The sequence below is a fragment of the Lissotriton helveticus genome, chromosome 1_1 (genome assembly GCF_964261635.1).
Source record: "Lissotriton helveticus chromosome 1_1, aLisHel1.1, whole genome shotgun sequence".
Classification (NCBI taxonomy): Eukaryota; Metazoa; Chordata; class Amphibia; order Caudata; family Salamandridae; genus Lissotriton; species Lissotriton helveticus.
This window is the reverse complement of record NC_136057.1, coordinates 1,918,554,758-1,918,576,414: the sequence shown is the minus strand read 5'-3', so window position 1 is coordinate 1,918,576,414 and position 21,657 is coordinate 1,918,554,758. Positions and strand designations below refer to the sequence as shown.

Genomic DNA, 21,657 nt, shown 5'->3' with positions numbered 1-21,657 from the left:
GATCCTCAAATTCCGGCGTCCAGCGTATACCCTTCATCGATGGTTCCCACCGTAGCCAAGCGGCAAGAGGCTCCAACGCCAAACGGACAACCCTGTTGTGTGCCCCTCCCAAGAGTAAAAGGCACGGAGACGCGGCCATTAACCACCACCTGGGCTAGTGGTGTTTCATACAGGAGTTTGACCCAACCAATAAAACCCGCGCCGAATCCAAACTTGGCGAGTACCGCCCAGAGATAAGACCACTCGATTGTATCAAAGGCCATCGTGGCATCCAAGGACGCCAAGATGGCCGGTTCACGCAGCGTCGGGGCCCTCGCGAGAACACCATGCAGACGTCGCAAATTTAATGCCGTGTTACGGTGCGGGATAAAACCCGATTGATCCGGATGAATCATGTCGCTAATAACCGTAATCAGACGATTAGCAAGCAATTTGGCGAGGATCTTGGGCTCCGCATTTAAGAGCGAGATGGGTCTATAAGACGAGCAGCGATCTCGTGGTTTACCCTCCTTATGGATCACCACAATGGTCGCAAGACGCTGATCTCTGGGGAGGGAGCCATTATCTCGCGCAGCCAAAAACATATCACGGAGATAGGGAGCTAAAGTATCAGGGCGTAACTTATACAGTTCCACAGGAAGGCCATTGGGACCCAGAGCCTTGCCGGAGCGAAGGGAGCGCAGCGCGAGAGCCACCTCATCCACCGAGGGCGTGGCATCCAAGCAATCATGCTCCGATTCCGACAAACATGGGAGCGCTATGTCCCGAAGCAACAAGTGCGAATCCTCATCAGGCCTGTCGGACACCGAGGTATAGACCTCTCGAAAATAATCAGCAAAGCATTCAACAATTCCAACAGGATCAGTCACACTCACACCACCGCATGTCTCAATCACCGGAACCACACAATTCGCTCTCTCCCTTCTGTCCAGCCAGGCAATCAATTTTCCTGCTTTATCACCCACATCATAGAGCCGTCCCTGCTGTTCCCTACTCATCGTCTTTGCCGCATCAGTAACCAACGTTGTATATTCTAATTGTTTAAGGCGGAGGACATGTAATGCTTCTCGAGACACCCCCGCTCCAATGCCGTCTCCAGGTCTGTGATTTCTGTCTCGAGCCGAACAATTGCCTCATTCTTACATTTCTTGGCACACCCCACCAAAGACAATGCCTGTCCCCTGATCACAGTCTTAAAAGCTTCCCACAGCGAGACAGGTGAGGATACAGAACCAGCATTCTCAGTAAAATACTGATCAAATGATTTAATCAATTCAGCGCGTGGCTTAGGGTTGAGGAGATACCAGGGGTTAATCGGAGCCACCCTGCCTTCGGCCCCGATGCTAAGATTAAAATGAAACCAAATAGGGGAATGGTCCGATATGCCCCGGGCCAGGTGTCTAATCTCTCCAATCGAGGGGGACAGTGCCGCCGGTATCAGGATATAGTCTAATCTAGAAAGACTGCCATGAGCTCCCGAGTGGAAAGTAAACTGTGTTTGCTCTGGATGCATTAGTCTCCAACAGTCTATGAGGCCCAATGTTTCCAGCAAGTCGCCCAACCAGAATTGCGCAGTAGGAAGATCTCGGGGGGGAGAGCGGTCTATCCTGCCAGAAATGACGGAGTTAAAATCACCACCCAGTATCAAAACACCCTCCGGGAGACCCAGAACCATCCGCCCCAGGTCCGTAAATGTCGTGGATTGCAAGCCCGAGGGGACATAAACTGACACCAATGAGATCGGTTTTCCCTCCCACCGCCCAACAAGTGCAACATATCGACCCCTGGCATCGAGGATCCCATCATCAACCTCGAGGGGGAGGGAAACCCTAAGCAGAATACCCACTCCTCTAGAGCTAGATGTAAATCCAGAATGGGCAGCAAGACGATAACCCCGTCTATTAAGAGCGTGACAAGTGTTTCCTATCAAGTGTGTCTCTTGTAGCAGAATGACATCAGGCGAAAGGCGCCGTAACAGCTGCATAACCACCCCTCTCTTTATGCGATCACCCAACCCATTCACATTCCAGCATAATACCCTCAACCCTCTACCCCCCATCCAGATCCACAATGAACTCCCATCGCAAAACGAGCATCACACCAATGTCAAAGATAATGAAAGTAACTTGCCTTGAAAAAGAAAAAACAAAGAATCTCAGAACATGTCCCTCCCTCCCCCCAAGGTTCCCAACACAATTCCCCCCCCACCCTGCACCCCTGCACCGACTCAAAAGCCACCCCAATTTGCAGTGTGCCTGTCGCCTTAGCAATTACAAACAAAGAACTAATCTACACAAAGAAAACCCCAGAGGAGGAAAGGATCCCGCCATCCCCGCTACCTCCGAAGATACGAATGGAATGATCAAAAAAAGTCAGTGAGCTCTGGCTGATCACGTTGAATAGTGTTCCGGACACAGGCACCATATTCATTCTTGGTCCATCAGTACCCCTTCAGCACCACCAGCATGTTCCTGGCCAGCACGGCGAGTCGGCAAAGTGTCCAACCAATCACTCACTTCCTCAGGCCTGACAAAGAAAAATGTTCGATTGTCATATTCAACACGCAGTCGGGCCGGGAATAACATAGCATATTTTAGTTCCATGTCTCTTAGTCGCCGTTTCACACCTTGAAATCCCATACGTTGTTTCTGGACCAATTGAGAAAAGTCCGGATAAAAATTCACAGCGGCGTTCTCGAACTGCGTAGGGCCGCTTGTCCCTGCCGCCTGCAAAATGGCGTCGCGATCTCTAAAGTTGAAGATCCGTGCAATAATCGGACGGGGGGGAAGACCGGGCTTCGCCTGCCCCCCTGGCACTCTGTGCGCACGTTCGATGGCAAAGAATTTGCTCAGGCCCTTTGGTGCCAGATGATTAAGAATGAGGTCCTCCACTCGAAGATCAGTGGCGAGTGAACTAGAATCTTCCGGGACCCCAATAATACGCACGTTATTGCGCCGTGCACGGCCTTCAAAATCCTCCAAGCGACGAGCAAAAAAGTCATTAGCAGATCTAAGATTGCGCACTTCTGTTTGCAAGTCGGACACGTCCGTGGTAAGGCTGGATGTCTTTAGGTCTAATGACTTCACTTTCTCATTCGTCTTGGCCAAGTCAGTTCGAATGAGGTTGACATCAATAGCCACCGTGTCCAACTTCAGAGCCAAGGCTTCATACTGTTGGCCAATACAAAGACTGAATACCAGCAATGGCGCCCATCACGTCTTGTAGTGTTAAGTCCGCCAACACAGCAGGATCGTCGACAACCTCCTCCCGGGTCTTAGGTGCACCACCAGGGGATCCTTTAGAAAGTGTATAGCGATCCATGACATTCGTCTGGGTTGAACCTCCACAGATAGTGGTCTTAACCTTCCGTTTCTCACCCTCAGGCTTGCCCGTCATGGCGAGTCGGGTGCCCCGGAGGGAGGCTTGGGATCTGGTCCAAATGGCTCCTTGAAATTCACACACGAGAATACAGGAGGCAAAGTTGAGCCAAGTGGAGTCCACAGCCAAACAGTCGCCCGCTCGAAACTCAATGAGCTGGCATCGGGGCTTGTCCGATCAACAGACACACTGCGTACAAGAGGCAGTGCGCCGGAGAAACGAAACCGAAATTGAAGTGAGGCTATGGTCTGATCCCCTCAAGCCGTTGTTGTTAAATTACGACCTGGGCACTGCTACAACTCAAGGTCCAGGCTGTTCCATGGAGAAGGCCGCAAATTCCAAGACGGCAAAGCTCGGGGACCCTGCGTCCGATTTCGACCCAAAAACCTGCTAGTACATCAGCCGGGTTGTGTCTTCAATGATCTTCCATCAAATCAGGATATTGTCCAGGATAAATGCGGGAGGCAGCGAGGGTCCTCGGGAGCCCTGTGCTCACGCGGCCATCTCGGATGCGCGCGAAGCTCCTCCCCCGGACATGCAAAACTTGATAAAAATTGAAATGCTAGTCCAAAGCATGTACATGTTATTCAAAGGGCAACAAATGAGAAAAGAAAGTCAAAAGTTCTAATGATATACCCATACAGAAGTCCGAATGCCCCAAATGTCACAATTTAAAGTCCAAGGTAAACAAAAGTACAAAATTATCATCAAACTGGAAGTTTAATTCCCCAGTTTAGACATGGTTTCCTCCTGGTTGTCCTAGGTTGAGGGACAGAGCTGATGAGCTTCCTCCAAGTCAGAGTCAAAGGTGATTTTCACCATGTCCTTAGGTGCAGGTCTGAGTCAGGATTGATACCTTCTAATGATCTGGGCACAGTGGTTGAGATGAAGGGGCAGTGGTGGTGGATATAGAGGGACTGTATTTAGACAGTGGAAAGAGAGGAGTGGGTTCAATGGGGGAATGCCATGGTGGTCACCTATATGTGTAAGCAGGTCCGTTCCTGGTGCTGGGCAGCCCAAGTAATCTTTAGATCTTTAAGTCCTTTGAGTGTGGTTGCAATATTTGTAACTATGTTCTCAAGGCCCTGCAAGAAGGCATGCTACCCAGCACCTACCCTGCTCATTGCCTCCTTGAACTCATTGGTAGACTTGTGTATATGGGACAGGGGGGAGGAAACAAGTTAGGGCTTAGGGTTATCCAGAGCAAAGCACACTGTCAGCCTCTGGTGCCATGGACATGCACTGTTGGTGGGAGAAGGCTTGATAGGTGAAGGAGCTTCAGGCCATGATGTTGATGGGGCCTGGGGGATGGTTGTGGGGATGACCTCAGACCCGTATGTTGGACGGGAGTATTTTTGAGACTTCTCCCTTGCCATGAGGAACCCCATCATCAGACTTCTCCTGGCGTGTGGTGTCAGGGTTTACTGCTTCATCTTCAGTACCTGTGGTCTTCACCAGGAATCTTTTTGAGTGTGACATTGTCTTTCTCCAAGTAGGCACAGTCTTTCCATCAATGGGGTTACCTTCTTCCTCATTCTAACTGGTGGTGGAGTCCTCTGGCCACTTTGCATGCAGGGTTACCAGCTACAAAGGAATAGGGAGAGACAGGAAGACTCACAAGTGCATTGGTTCACTATTTCACACTAAATACTTTGAGATAGTCTCCCAATGGCAACATCTACACCCTCCTATCTAATGTAACAATAGATTACTCATGTATATCATTGTCCAGAGTGTGCTTTTGGATACCAGATTTTAGCCAAATGTAATACATATCTTATGGCTCTATAGAAGAAAGGCATACATCACAAAAGGATAACTGGGTTGATAAATGGTTGTTATAAGATATGGGTGCTGTGGCTGTGTCACCTTGTAGGAGAGAGCTTGATAAGATGGCAAAGCAGTCAAACTTTCAGTAAAGTGGTAAACCAAAAATGTGCAGTTTACACAAAAAGGCTAAAGAGAATTGCCGACCCCTTCAAAGAGTACAGGCAGAAGCTGACATTGGTAATACATTGCAGGGCTTATTTTCTCTTGGTTGAGTCACAACCATATTTTACAATACTCTCTCCAAGAAAAAAGGCTTTTCACGGCAGCAAAAAACAACACTTTACTACTGAAGACCTTACTCAGAAGTGTACCATTGCAGGGTATAAAAAATGTACTGGTACAATGGAGCCAAGGAAAACGCTTGAACACTTCTTTCTGATCTGTTCACGATATGACACATTATGTAAGAGATAGGTAAAGGGAAGACATAGTTATTAGCAATATATGTAGGGCAGAGGAAATTATGTTTTCCTTTTGGGAGACTAAAACCCGAACATAACTGCAAGGGAAACTACTTTCCTACACAAGGCCATAATAATACAAAAGGAGTCTTATCGCATCACTCTCCGCAAACTCTACCATCTCATACTCTGATAAGGTTTACCTTTCCCCAGTAGCTCAAAATTGCTTAGGCCATATTTATGATGTGTGTGGAGCAAGGTGACTGGCTGCGCTGTCACAGGGAAAGGGTAGGATTGTGCCATATTTATCCAATATGGTGCATTCCTGTCCTTTTTCCATATGCTGATGCCATTTTGGCAGCCTAGCGCCAACTCAGAAACCATTGCACATTGGTGCAAGGGTGCCTGTGTTTTAGGCAGGCTTATTTTTGTGTAGGAAGGAACACCTTCCTACAGAAAACCAATCCTGAGAGGCTTTCTACAGTATACATAGAAAGAGAAAATAACAGGGAGTAAGATATTTCTCCCTGTTACCCTTCTCCTGGGGAGGCGTTTCTTTTTGGAGCATTCCCAGGTTTACAAGGTCTTATACATCTGGAAATTCTTCAAAAACCATGGGAGCTGTGTGGGAACAGCCATGAAATGCATATAGAATCCTTTTTGCGCCGTGTTGCGATACTCCAGATTTTGGGAGCCACTCAAAGCCACGCAAAGTGGCTTTGCATGGCTTTAAAAACAAGGTTTGTGTCTCTCTTGCAACACGTTGTGTGGTGCAAGAGCGATGCAAACCAGATCATAAATATGACGACTTGTGACCAAATACGGATAGTAGGTTTGCACTTTCAGTTTTTGAAGACCTGTTTCTTACACATTTAGGTCCAAATTCACAAAGCCCTTCTGCCTACACAATATCATGCAATCTTGCATGGGTATTTATTTTCTGTGTGAAAGGTTTCTCGCACTGGAAAGGTGCCCTTTTTGCTGCACAAACAGCACTTTTGTTGCTGTGCACCATTTTGCCTCAAGCTGGGTATTACTTTACGTGGGAGGATCTACACAAGCACCCATACTTTTTGACGGACAGCCCGATCTACAAAGATAGACAGGCTGAGCTTTGCAGGCACACACAAGGAGAAATGTTTTGATTTGTCCAAACATTCCACATATTGCACGTGTGCTGCACAGCACACATACAAAGTTTGGAGTGTTTCAGAATGTATATGAATAGGATTTTGTACTTGAAGTATATCTTTTCAGGACAAAACCTTTGCTAGACAACGGACACACACCTCTGTACCATCGAGCAATGGTTGTTCATGGTGCTAGGCAGCCTTTATAGTGTGCCGGCACAGGGCATGTGTAGTATTTATCTCCAGTAGACAAGATGCAGTTTCAGTAGATTTATTAAGTCATAGTTACTGGCAAGATGACCGCTGTTCTGGAGCTCTACAAAGAAGCTCCGGGGCTAGGGATCACTTGATTGTGAATATCCCTGTCTATAAGTCCCATCCACCCTTCTACACAACACCCCTGCATACAGAATTTTGTCAGCAACGCAACTGTCGTTCAACACCCTGCAAATAAGAGTTAACCTACCTGAAGATCTGCTGAGAGGACGATGCTCCCCAGGAATCACCTCTGACTCAAGAGAGAATCGGAGGTTCCTGAGTCTAGGCTGGAGCCGATGCCAAGTCCTGTCGCATCTGCTGCAGGGTGAGTCTCTCGCTGGTCCTTCACTGTGCCCGAGCTCTCATGTTTACGGTGTAGAGCTCTGGGCAAAGCGAGGTAAACACCCCACCTCCCCCATCCGCCACCGCTGAGAACATTGTAGTGGTGCAGGCTCGGGGGTCCGATCCACCCCAGAGACATTCATTGCCTCTTCAACCGCATTGTGGGACCGCACTGCAGTTGCGACACTTAGCCCTGGGCAAAGCGAGGAAAACACAGGAGTGACTGTGGCTCGAGGCTGAGGACGCGGCAGCTGCGATTTCCTGGGAGCGTGGAGCGAACTGGTGAGGCAAGCAGAGGCTCGGCGGGGAGGAAGCGGACGTCTGGTGGCAGCAGGTGGTGCTGCAGAGGGCTTTCCTTGCTAGCTGAGATACCCTTAGGGCCCGATAGCAATACTTTGTATACCCTGGGGAGGAATTCAATTCAGCGGTGCCTGACTCCAACATGATGCCATGCCTTGTGGGAGCACTGGGTCCCCTTACACATCAGCAGATCAGCACTAGAGGAGAAGTGTATCCCACCCCATACACCACTGGAGCACTTGCAGTGCACAGCTCCACAGGAGCATAGGGACCCAGTCTACAGTATCAGTGGTGGCTTACTGATCCCGGGCCGAGCCTAACTCCAACATGTTGCCCATGCTGCCGCAGCTACAGGAAGGACAGTGCTGGCTCACTCCAACCGATGATCCACTTCCTTTACCACCAGGGAAGCTCATGATTGCTCATAAACAAAATCCTAGGAACAGGCTTATCTCCAACAACAAGGGGCATGAGCATCAGTCTGCGCCTGACCTCAAAATGGCTACCACTGATCCCATCTAGTTCAAGGAAAAGTCTTGTGACTGTGGGCCACTCATATGTATCTGGGCTCTTGATTTTCGATCACCTCCTGATCATCTCTCTAATTCCGGCGGAGCCCAAACCGCATGGCCAATTCCCGGTGGAGCTGCACCGACAGCTATAAGGGAGATTGTCCCTGGAACACCTCTTTGTCCGTCACCTACCCAGCTGGACTTCGGACAATTGTCTCGCCTTTTTCTCCACTGCTGTCTCCTTCTAATTGATCTCCCAGCTCCCCCTGTTCATTTTGAATCTTGAAACTCGTCCGGCAGAGCCCAAACTGCATGGCCGATTCCCGGTGGAGCTGCACCGACAGCTATAGGGGAGACTGGCCCTGGCACACCGCTTTGGCCGTCACCTACCCAGCCGGACTTCAGACAATTGTCTCGCCTTTCTCTCCGCCGCTGTTTCCTTCCAATGGACTCCCAGCTCCCCCTGTTCTTTTTGAATCCTGAAACATGTCTTACCAATAACTCCTGTATTGAATTTTTTATTTTTCTTTAATCAATGTGAATTTTTCTGTAACTGGTCACATGCTGTTTCCTTATGTAAAGTGATCCGATACCTTCGGGTCTAGCTAGTGCTATATAATACTCGCTAAATAAATAAATAAATAGTTACAAGCTGTTAGGTTCCTGTGAAGGCGCCCCACCAGGATCACCCTGCCTGCTGCTCAGCCCATCCTCCAACTGTAACACTTCAACTCACAGGCACTCAAGCATTCCATCGTGCATCATCACACCAACATTCCACGCAGCACACAATACATTCACACTGGCAGAACAACTAAGGAGATAATGACAGGATATTAACATGAAAAGGATACTACATATCCTACTTTCTCATATAACAGAAGTATAAAACTGGTTACCCAAATGAAGTTATAACAAGAAGACCCATTAAAAGGAATTAAGCCATATGCAGATAAATATATGCAACGATAAGGATGAAATGGGTAAATATGCAACAATAAGATAAAACCCATCCTCCCCTTCTATTAATTAAAGAAAATATAGAATACATTATATGGCATAAAAAATAAAATGTTAGCAGATTGACATAAACACACCTATGACTACCCCCAAACACACCCACTGACCAGACAGGCATGCGAGGAGGCATGATATAGCACAACACAAACTAACCATTTGCCTTACACCCCGACACACAAATATCCTCTACTTTTAAATGAAAAATAAAATAACAATACAAGGTGGGAAGAACTATAGACTGAGAATGTACAAATAAGTTAAATAGTCCAGAATCCAAGGATGCAAAGGAAATACAACATCGCGGGGAGGACAGTACAAGCAAGAAAAAAGAAAAGGTGAATAAAAATAGAAGAAATATCACTCATCTTTCCCCTTTTTCATATTAAAATGTAAAAACAATGGGCCCGATTCACAGAACTAACTTAAGACAAAATCCTAAACTTACTACTTTTGATATTCACAGAAGTTAGGATTTTGTCTTAAGTTTGACTTAAGACAGACTTAAGTTAGGATTTTGTCTTATGTCTGTGTTAAGTCTGTCTTAAGTTTGTCTTTAGACAAACTTAAGACAAAATCCTAACTTCTGTGAATACCAAAAGTAGTAAGTTTAGGATTTTGTCTTAAGTTAGTTCTGTGAATCGGGCCCAATAATTGCATACCATTAGGTGCGACTAAACACCAGACAATAAGAGTAGACACAGAAAACTGTACCCCATCTAGGGATTCCTGATAGTACGCAATACAAATCTGTGCTGTGAAAATAGGACAAAAACCCATTTTGACACCCCATGTGTGAGGGTCAAAAACATGGAGACATGGGATTGAACTCATAAATATGTCCGTCATGTAAAGGTTAGTGACGTGAACCATGTAAATGGGACTGACACCAGTTGAGCCAACCCATATGTGAGGATCAAAACCAGCAGTAATGTGACTGTAACCCATAATGGCACGACCTGTGTAAGGATTTTAATGTACTACATGTACATGAGACCGACACCCATAACCTACCCCTGACGTTAGGGTGAGAAACTAATGTAAATGGGACAATAACCCATAAAGACATACCCTGTGTAAGGGTTAATAACGTAAACACGTGTAAATATGAATGACATCCATTTAGACAACCCCCATGTAGAGGTCATGTACAAAGTCGAAATGGGACTATTACCCATTCCCATCCCTCAAGTAAGGAAGTGTAAACGATACAGAATGACAGCAGCAGGCCATTTTCAGTCAAGTTGATTCTGTGGGGCTTTCCCTCCCATGTGCAATGCCACATGGTAACTTTGGGTTGAGTTGTAGTACAAACAAAATATCAAAAGAACAATCTGCCCTTAAGCTGTTACCACAACGTTTTAAAATCAGTCTGTGCTTCACATGCGCATTAAACTTCTGTGATGTTTGTGTGTTAAGCTTCCTCCTTGAATGATACAAAACTGTTTTTTTATAAGTGAAAAACAATAGGGATGAAGCATGAACTTATTAATCGTGTTAGAGAAGTACATATATCCTCTAACTTTCAACGTGTTTGATTTACATGTTTGCACAACTTCTGGCATTTAGGTGATGTCATTATTAAATGGCAATGTCAAGTTTATTGTGTGATTACTTAAAATGATTTCAAAATTAATGAAAGTACAAAATGTCATACTGTTGAAAAACACATTATCAGTATAATCCATTAAAATGAAATTTCCTATGCTGATGCATATTCATAAATTTGTAATAGCGTAATGGAATCAATACAAAATGTATTGAAGTGCGAATTGTCTTAGAAAACAAAACCCTCTTAATACAAAAAAAAATATGTTTGAATGTTAGTGCTTGTTCATAATAAGGTGCTGGGAACAATAGAAAAAGTGACAACAACGTGTAAAGGAGCAGCACGAGGTCATGCCAAGCATAGATAGTAAAATCTGGGAAACCACAGGAGAATGAGTTCAAAGTTGCATCCACTGAATTGGGAACCGTAACATTCAAAGCAGAAGGCAGCACCCAAAGGAATATGATGTATAAAGTAGTAGTTTGTTGCAACGGTGCAGGCCACTGTTTCGCCAACCAATTTCGTGCTGTATGTTGAGCACTTATGGGCCCATGCATCAAAATTCTGAAAAACGAGTCCTTATTAGCGAGAAATAAGGAATCGCAAATAAGGATTCGTTTTTCGGGATGCATCAACAGATTCGGTACTTTTTACCTATTCGGTAAAAATCGCAAAAAAATACCGATAGCAGGATAGTGAGAGCTCAAAATAAAGATTAGCAAATATCGAATTAGCAAAAAATAAATCGGTATTAGCGATTTCGGTATTAGCGAAATCGCGAAAAATCGGTCGGTTTGTAAGCAGACTGATGACATCACAACCAGGAAGTCATCCACCCCATGCTTCATTCAGTGTCCTGAGGAGGTTAAAGGAGTAGGCAGAGCACACGAGCTGAGCTGAGATACTCAACTCACACAAATCAGCCACACCACAGCAACCCAGGATGGACAAGGATGCACCCCAAACCTCAGACACGCCCAGAAAGAGGAAGAGAAAGTTCTCTGTCAAGGAACTACAACTTCTGATAGAGGGAGTGAGCAGCAAGCATGACAGGCTTTTTGGAAAGCTCTCGCTCAAGGTGCCTGAAGCTGAGAAGTGCAAGATCTGGCTGCGCATCAAGGAGAGGGTAAATGCGGTAGGAGTCACGCACCGCAGCATAGACAACCTGAAAAAAGAGGTGGTATGACCTCAGAAAAAGGGCGAAGAAGCAAATTGCTGAAAGGGTGGAGGATGCAGCTGCCACAGGAGGGGGGAAATCCAGAGTAACTCCCAACACAGCCCTGGAGGACCTTGTCGAGGGGACCATTGCACCCAAGGTAGTCGTGGGAGTAAGCCAAATGGACACTACCGGCGCAGTGACCATAGATGAAGGTAAGATGCATGCCTGTGCTGATACGCTGCGTGATATATATACCCATGCCCATCCCCCCTGGCTAATCACAGTGTACAGGAAGAAGTGCCTAACACATATTCCCTCATAGAAGTGTTGCATCATGGGAGTTTTAGTCATGTCATCCAAATGTGCATGTATGATCCCCAATGTGCAAGAAATTAGACCAGCAGCACAGGTCTAACAGTCTGTCTAAATATGTTATTTATGAAGTAGAAAGTATGCAAAATGAATAACAGATACTGTTAGAAATAAAAAGAACAATGCACTGTTTCACACACAGATGCATCTCCCCTGGACTCTGATGATAGCGAACGCCTCATCATATCTGAAACACCGGCAGGGACCGATGGAGAGACTCTGCGGGGACGTCATTCCACACCACCACCACCACCAACATCAAGACCATCACCACCACCACCATCACTGACAACACCACCAAGATGCAGGGCACATGTCCCCTCCCTGCAGGTGATGGAGACGGAGCAGAGGCCAGCACCCACAAATGTTCCCCACCAGTCAAATGTCACTCCGCAAGTTCCAACACCAGCAAGTGTCCGAGTAAGACAGTGGCGCAGGCCCCTGGGAAGACTTGCTGATGGATCCGAAGAGCCTACACACAGCTACAGTGGGGTAGAGTCCCAGATGCTGCGTGTTCAGCGCCTGCAGGGGAGACACATGGGAACAATGAACATGAACATCACAAAATTGGCAAGCAACATGTGCACAATGACAGACACTGTGCGTAAACTGACCACAGTTGTAGCAGAGGGGTATCGAGACATAAAGCAGTGCTTACAGGAGCTAACCCGTGCCGTCCTAGCAGGGCAAAACAGCGAGCGCAGGAGGCATTGTCAGAACTTGGTCCGGTCAAATGCCTCGACTCGGGCCATCACAAAGCTCAGCAACAGCACAGCTGTTTTGGCACGCAGATCAGCGTCACTGCAGATACACCTGGGTCATTACTGCGGTGATGTGGCCAAGGCCTTAGGCCAGGCGACCACTGCTGTAGAACATCTGCAGTCTGGCACATTAAGTGGCAGCAACTTGGAGTGGAGGAGGGGATTGAGGTGACATCAAGCGTCAGCAGCGTCTCTGTGCCGGAGACCAGTGATAGGAGGCGCGGTTCGCGCACCTCTTCAGCCACTGACACACATGGTGGTGATGTAGAGGAGTCACCCGACAGTAGGCTGGGGGTACGTGGAAGGCGCATATAAACATGTACTACCGGCTATTTTGCCATGGTGATGCAACCATGGGCCACCTACATATCATCAAGATACTCCCATGATGCCAACGGATATGTATCTCTCACTATGTGTTGAATCAGCGTCATGTTGCTGTACTAATCATATTCACTTGATAAGTGCTCGTATGTATTAAACATTTGCACAACAGAAAATGTAGTGATGGCTCATTCTTACCTGTCTCTGAAGTGATGTTGTGTGATGTATGTCCGCCTCCTTTGACCTTCAGCTGTGTTTGGCACATGTGCCTGTCGGTGTTGTGGGGAGGGGGGGTTGTTCATCACGAAAGTTGTCATTTCCGTTCACCTCAATTGGTATCCCCCTTCTTGTGGCAATGTTGTGCAGCATGGCACACACTGCTGTTATCCTGCAGCAGGTTACAGGGTTATACTGCAATGCACCACCCGTCTTGTGTAGGATACTGGAGCGACTCTTAAGGATACCAAAGATTCGCTCTATCACATTCCTGGTACTAATATGGCTGCGTTGTAGCGCTGCTCCTGAGGTGTTGCTGGGTTGATGTAGGGAGTGAGGAGATATTCACGCAAGGCGTATGCACTGTCACCTGCAGGGTGGGGAGCAAAGGGTAAGTGGCATGAATACAATTACATATGTGATGATTGCGTTCATAATTAGGTATAGTAGGTGTCCCTCTCCAAATTCACTGTTGAGCAGACGCCCGCGGATGCCACTGTGTCTGAATATGTAGGCGTTGTGTGTGCTCCCGGGAAATTGGGCTACAATGTCTGTAATGATGTACTTGGCATTGCACACGACCTGCACGTTTATAGAGTGATAGGACTTCCGGTTACGGAATATGTATTCATTGCCTGAGGGGGGACATGCTGGGGACATGCGTGCAGTCAACACATCCTATGACATGGGGAAATTGTGCCACCTGGTAGAAGTCCTGTTTGGTCCGGTTCAACTGCTGTGGGGTTGTGGGGAAGATGATGTGGGTATAAATCATTGTCAGCATGGCATCAAGGGATTTACTGAAGAAGCATGAAAGTGTGCTTTGCGACACGCCTCCGGCAACCGCTACAACCCCCTGGAAACTTCCAGACGCCAGCAGGTGCAGGCTGCATAGCCCCTGGACGTGCGCAGGGCTAGTATTGGTCCTACTGGTCTGGTGCTGCAGTAGTGGTGCCAGATCAGCAATTAGGCACATGATCATGGCACGATTCAGTCTGCACTTGTCATAGATTTCGACCTCATTCTGGCCCAGCAATGTGATGCGCACCCTAAATACCCTCTCCTGGATCCTCCTCCTGCGCTGTGCTGCTACATTGATTCTCATCCTCCTAGCAAGCATGTAGAGGGCAGCCATTTTGGATAACATACACAGTCTCCAGTGGCATACTTGAAGGGTTTCTGATTGTATCCACCTGTTGGAATTTTTTTTTTCCTTACACCAACTTTACCTCCTGGTTGAGATTCCCCTTATTCTGCTCATGCTAAATAGCAATTTTGGGGATTTTGGGTATTAGCGAATTTTGATGCATTCCATAGCGATTTTTTAATTGCGATTCGCTATTTCCGGGAGCAAATGCATTTCTCGGTATTAACAAATCACTTTTTTGTGATTCAGTAATTTAGCTCGTGGGTTTATTAGCGATTCTTTATTTTATTCGGAATTGGGGTTGTTGCATTGGGAAATCAGGTTTTGAGTTCGGTAACGGCCTGTTTTACCGATTCACTATTTTACCAAGGGCAATTTTGGTTGATGCATGTGCCAGTTAATGGCTGGAACTGATGGCTGTTCTTGCCCTTTAACAGAGTCCAGGCTTGCAATATAAATTTCCCAGACTTGTCCATGTCAGTCACTGTTGATTGGAGGGTGTATAAAAGAGAATTGGCCTCTTTGTCTGAGCGGATGCCCTGTTGTAAAAAAAATGGACCTCAGTAAGGTTCTGCGGGCATGTAACCACGCTGAACAGTGGAATAGTAAGTGTGCGAGAGATTCCCTTCTGTATTTGCAATCTGCAAGGAACGAATGATGGTTTCAAGAGTTCTCCATGTTGGATTCAGTTCTCTGACTGGAAGTGGCACCACTCCTGCTGATAACATTTGATTTAGAGCGTGTTTTCTCACTGGCTGGTGAAAATGGGGTTTAACTGAATTTTAGTTGCTGCGCCGTTAGTGACTTGTGCAGGGTTTTAGCTAGAAGGGCCTCTGTGTCCAGTTCTTGTGAGCATTAGTACAATGGCTTTCTTTTTTTATTGCAGATATGATACTTATGTAGCTGATCTTATTTATGTCCCAGTTCTCCAAGGCAAGTTGCAAACATTCCTTTGCTGCAACGAGGTTTAAGGACCAAGGGTTATTAGCATTTGTAAAGATTGTTTTTATCAGAGCCCTCATAGTGCTGGTGGGCTCACCTGTTGTCTGAGAGTAGTATTTTGCCAGAGCTGCCATTTTTGCTACATTTTTCTGAACAAGCTCAAATTCCAGTCTATTAATATATTCCTTGTATGAGAGTGGCAGTGGAATAACTACTTGTAATAACTTGTTATAGGCTGTGCAATTGATCTTTTTCTAGGTCTGTTTTCAACATACCTGAGAAAGCTTCTCAAGTGCAGCTAACCAATGGGAGCAATTTAGCACCAACCACCCTCCGTATAGCTGAGGATGTTGGACTATCGAGGGAGATTTAATTTGCACAGGGCATAAGTAACTATTCTTGCTTTGTTTTTCATTTTGTGTAGATGCCGAGACGGTTTGCCGGTTTCAGGTAGCCGTGTGCCCGGATAGTTATAGTGTTGTATGCAATCCAGATTCTCCTGTCACTGATTCTTGGAGTGACTGAGGCAAAACCGTCTCAGGCCAGGTCCAAATCCACGGTGGAGAGGTTGAATAACATGGGGGCCAGCCCACAACCCTGTTCTAATCCTCGGTCTCTGTCGATGTTGGCAGTGGCTGTCTCCTCCGTAAGTTTCACCCATACCTAAGTCCTGTGTGTAGAGAGACACGATGGCTCAGAGCAGTTTAGGGCAGATGTTCCATTTCTCTAGCTTCTGCCATAAGATGTTCCAGACAACTCCATCAAAAGCGGCCTAGTAGTTTATGAAACAGGCAACCAAAGGGAGAGTTGTATGAGTAACTGCTAGATGGGCAAGATATGAAAGGACAACAATATTATCCACATCTAACCCTCTTGCCCAAAACCCTGTTCGGTTTACAAGGGTAGTAAGCCTTCCGAAGAGGCTCATTATGATAGCTCCTAGACTTGTATGCTGGCGTAGGCTTTACCCTCAAAGGCCAACAGTGATATTAGCCAATAATTTCTTGGGTCAGTGTTGGAGCCCTTCTCGAAGATGGATTGAAGAAGGGATCCTCTCCATGACTCCAGGACATCTTCAAAGAGCCTACATTCGACATACATTGGTGCCAATGTCAAGGCTCAGTAATGCATGTCTTCCCTGAATCGTGACCCAGAAAGACCATTAGGGTCCGGGGCCTTATCCTTTCTGATCTTCTTTAGGATTTTGCAGATTGTGGATACACTCAATGCTGAGTGAGCCCATGATGGCGATCTTGTCGCTGCATTGGTTACTTTGGTGTCCTTCTTGAGAGCTCGGTTCGTAGAGGAAGGTTTGTGCTGAGGCTTCGAGTAAAGAGATTTGACATGTGCGATCCATTCCCCTGCTTGAACGGAATTCCCTCTGCTTTTGTCCCCGTGGCATATGGCATTGCAATATTCCCAAAATTGTTGTTGTTTGTTCACAGCTATCAGTTCAAAAAGTTTGAGATACACTTGTCCTCCTGTGCTTTCATCCTAGGCACCCATACCAGATGTTTTGTGTTCCCTGGCTGCTGATCTTAGCCACTCATTTGAATTGGTGATATTCAATTTACCTTTGAACCCTTTATTTGACCCTTAGTTGCTGTATGTTTCTTTGTATCTCCATTACTGGGCCTAATGTGCTTGTGGTGTTATATTTCGCCACAGTTGGGGGTTTCCCTTGTAGGATTACGCACAGGCCAGAAGACAGCACAGACCAGCATGCAATGATTGTTGGCTCTTGGAGGGTGGAAGGCCATTCGACTTGATTTCCATCTTTCAAACTTCTCTTTGGACACAGCTGTTCATTATATTTCCATGTAAGTTTGTAATATTCTTTGCCATTGGTCCTTGCTAGAGGGCATAGGCAATGGCGACTTGTAGCTGATACATTGATTCCAACCAGCAGAAAGGTGTAGTCACTTTCATTTTATCAGATCAAATTGTGGGTTGTGATTTGCATAAGCTCTGACTCAGGAAAACGTAACCAATGGTGGATTGGTTATTGAAGGAGGGGGCATATGTAACCCACAGATTGTTTGTTGCAACTATTGCCTCAGCTGATTGGAGCTTATAGATTCTCCCTGAGGCCTGAGTCATCATCTCCCAAGCAATCTATGTTAAAGTCCACCAGTCATATAATTTCTGAGTCAAGATACTGGGCTATTATATTTTCCAATTGATGAATCAGTAGGTCCAATTTATCCGAGGTCCTCAAGCCATTGGTTTTAAAATAGACAATAATTATTATTGTGGTCAGATGGCCAGCATGGCCCATGAGGCATTTAAAAATACCTGTTCGAAACATTCCTGAGGCACTGTTTAGATCCAAGAATGTCAAGTTCATTGAATGCTTGATATAAGTTGAGATTCCTACAGAGGGCCTCCTGAACAGAAGTGTTTTTTCCACAGGCTTAAAGAATTCGGAGTAGCCTGATAGCAACTTTGCAGTTGATGCCCATGTTTCCTGTTGGCAGATAATGTCCACTTTATCAGGCGGTGCAAGCGCAACCTTGCTAAGTAAGGTCTTGGCAGTTCTGGCCACATTCAATGATACAATGTTAATAGTGTTGATTTGACTTGCAGTGTACTGAACTTTCAAGCTCTAAGTACTATGAATAGCTTGAGTTCCTTTGGTCTAAGCTTGACGTGACCCAGTACCAATAAGCGGCTTTCGGTGTATGGAGGGGTGCGTTGCTCTGTATAGTAGTTACTTGCCAAGATACTTACTGACAATGTGACCTGCAATCAATGTGATGTTTCTCGTAACCACTTAGGGCCACATGCCTATTTGTCCCATTTAAAATGCCCTTCTAAGGGCTTATTTTAGGCGAGCCCTGTAGTATGTAAGGGTATTTTTCTTCTTCCCTTACTGCGCTTGGATTCCTCAATCTGTGAACTGGGCTTTTTCATTGAGCACCTTTGTGGACGTGTATGCGTCTCACCATGTTAAGTTGGTAGACTCTCTCCCTAGGTACGGGGCAATACAGTCCAATTGTACCTGGATTTTGTTGTTGCTGGTAATGGAAGTCAATAGTAGGGTGCGTTGTAACAATGTTTGGATGTTTGTTCTATTGAGAATGTCTATATTGCCTCTGGATGTTTACTGTAGGTAAATATTGTTTTCTAGGGGGGAGCCCTGCCTCAAAAAATGAGGCTAGATGTTGGCAAATTTCAATTCTCTATCTTGACTTCCCGGGAGTTCTGAGCTTTGAGTTAGAGGATGGGTTTCTGAACTTCTTTGAACCATATCACTTGCACAAGTTGGGAGCTGATTCCATGCCCTCATCACCGCTTCTCTGGCTAGAGGGCCAGTCCTGTGTTCATCAGATCCCCCTACCCCCACCCTGTTTTGTTTGGTCTGCTAGCTTTTGATGTTGTGGAGCTTGTTTGTTAGGCGATCTGCTTTTGGGCGGTCGCTGCCTGGCCTATAGTTTTCAAGAGTGGCCCTCAGAGCACACTTGAATGACAATTTCAGGATGTCCCAATACCTCCACCCTTATCGTGCAGTGGATTGCCTATAGGAGGGTGGCCCTGCTTGGGGTGGCAGGCCTGAGTGGCCTATTTATATGCAGAGTCCTGCCTCAGTGGCCTGGAAGAGCCAGGGAATTACCTGAACTGCATCAAGGTTGAGTGGCCACCTGGACGTTAGTCTGATTGTTTGTTGGTGCGGAGGAGACCGCTTATATCTTCTTCTTCCCCAGGGGTGGAGTGGCAGCTGTTCAGGTTCTGCGAGATGGCCCAGCCAGTTTGCTAATATTACGGCCATGGTGGCTTCTTTTGGCAGGTCAGATGTTCTGTTCCTGCATGAATATTGAGTAGTATTGATAGGGCCGGTCCAGTGGTAAATGGTGGATGAACTTCTTGCAGGCGTTATTGTTATGAGCCCACTCCCGGGTTGCCAGTGCGGCCATCCTCATTGTCTTTTATCATGCTTCTGTTGTTTTCTTAGGCGCTTCTTCGCTCTCTGAGTAAGAGGATTTGTTATTTAAGGGAGCACCTCCTCCACATCATGGCTCCATACTGTGCTGTCTGCATTGGATTCCCCTTCACTGTCTGGTGCTGCTTTATTTGCTTCAGAAGTCGCAGTTAGATTGTTGACAAGACAATACAGGTCTGATTGGACTGGCGATAGTTCCTTATTTCCCGTTTATACTAATGAATTGGCTTTTGGAGGCATGCCCAAAAATAGATGTGGGCACATCCTGTAGTGGCCCTGTGTTGCAAAGGTGGGGGTTGCATATCATTCAGCTTTCAGTTTGGCCAACTAATGTGGCTAAAATTGATGAAGCAAGGACAATTTATCCACAATGTTGGGGCATAGGCAGTCTGGAGGTGACTTTGCTCTTTTGTTTGCTTTGTGAATTGTGTTACTTTTTAAGGCCGTGTCCGCCATGGTCAGGGCCATTATTTGAAATATTTCCATCTATATTTCTAGCTTTTGTGATTGCCACTTGAGGCGTTCGCTGCTGCTGTCAGAGAGGCAGTAATGGAACTGAGCATGTTATTCTGTGCATCAGAAAGTACGAAGGGCAAATGGGCACAAGATCTTTGTAAGGAGTCGTTTGGATCTTTTTGGGCTAAAGTTTCAAGTCCTGAATCGTTCTCCATTTGGGGTGGTCCAATGTTTGGTTGACCCCTCTTACTTCAAGGTCTTCCAGGGGCCCCGCATTGTCCAAAAAAGCAGCCTCCTGTTTTTCTGTCCTCTTTTCCAGGTATCAGGGTCATGTAATAAACTTGTGCAATGGTTAGTTCCCTGCAAGAAACTGAACTATGCAGTGGGGGGATAGCTCGATGATTGAGATTGTGCTGCTATGGTCTCCTAATTTTGGGCAGGAGCTAGACCCCCAGGAATGGCCCTGCTCATGTCGGTCTTTGCTGCCACTCAGGTGAGGGAATAGTGTCTCAGACATTGCTGTGGCTTTGTCTTTATTGCTCTCTTGTGAGATCTCTTTCTGAGCGTTACTGGGGGGGGGTGTCTTTATATGTAAAGATACTGAGGGGGAGTTTTCACTGACCGGGGAGAAACACTCTGGCAACCCTAGTAGTCTTAGCTTTCCCTGGGGCCCTGGCAAGCTTAGTAGCCTTGATGAGTTTATCCTCGTAACTTGCGATTTTAGCTTGCTGTTCAATTTGCTCCTCGCTGGTAGCGCCAATGAATCGGTTCCCGTCTGAGGGATCCTGCAGGAATTGATTGTGGGCTGCTTACGAAAGGCCACCTTCTTTGGCTCTTTACTAGGCCTGCCACGTGCAAGCACATGAAGGAAGTGTTGTGGGGCAAATCAACAAAGTTCTCTTTGGCGCTGATTACTTTTTTTAGGTGGCTTGGTTGTGGACTCTGAGGCTCCACCTCACCCCCCCTTTAGGTATGTAAGGGAAGGGGAGAGGAGCCTGAACATGCCTAGATTGTATGAAGTTGGCTCCCAGAGGAATACAAGGGTCTTGCAGGGGTTACTGGCTCAAGGAGTAACCCCACACAATTGGTGTGCACAATAGAGCAGGGGAGCACAGCTCCTCCTGCACCTTGTTGGGCAGCTTCTCACAGCCACAAGACTCAACCTAGGTGGTGGGACCTATCTTGCCGCTCTGCTCAGAGGGGAGGCTTTGGTGGGTACTTTTTCTTGGCTAATGACGAGGGGTCAGGCATCCCCTAAGCCGGCTTACTATTCCTCACCTCTTCCAGTGCCTGCCTAATGACAGAATGCAGCAATGTGGCAGGCCTTGGGCAGGCAGTCCCTGCAGCCCCAAGCACTGGCAGTCATGTTATTTTCCTCAAGGAGCACAAGAGGCACTGAAGCGACCAACAGTCAACGCCGGCCCCCACATCTGCAGACATGTCCGGGGACATCGCTCACTTTCCTTGGGTGGCTATTCCCACACTCGGCACCCTGTTCACTGCTTGCTGTATTTCGCAGTTCCTCCTCTGAACGCCAACCACCTCCTCCTCGTGTCGCCTCTACGTCTATGTCACTCCTGAGAATGCATGCAGGAGCACCGCTACCTCAATATTAAAATGGAC

At 46.6% G+C, this 21,657-nt stretch overlaps 1 protein-coding gene across 1 annotated transcript in view; it reads left to right on the top strand.

Annotated features, from left to right (window-relative positions):
* The window catches only part of LOC144754936 (uncharacterized), a 403,817-nt gene that overhangs the window by 157,529 nt on the left and 224,631 nt on the right, over positions 1-21,657 (top strand). The window lies entirely within an intron of this gene.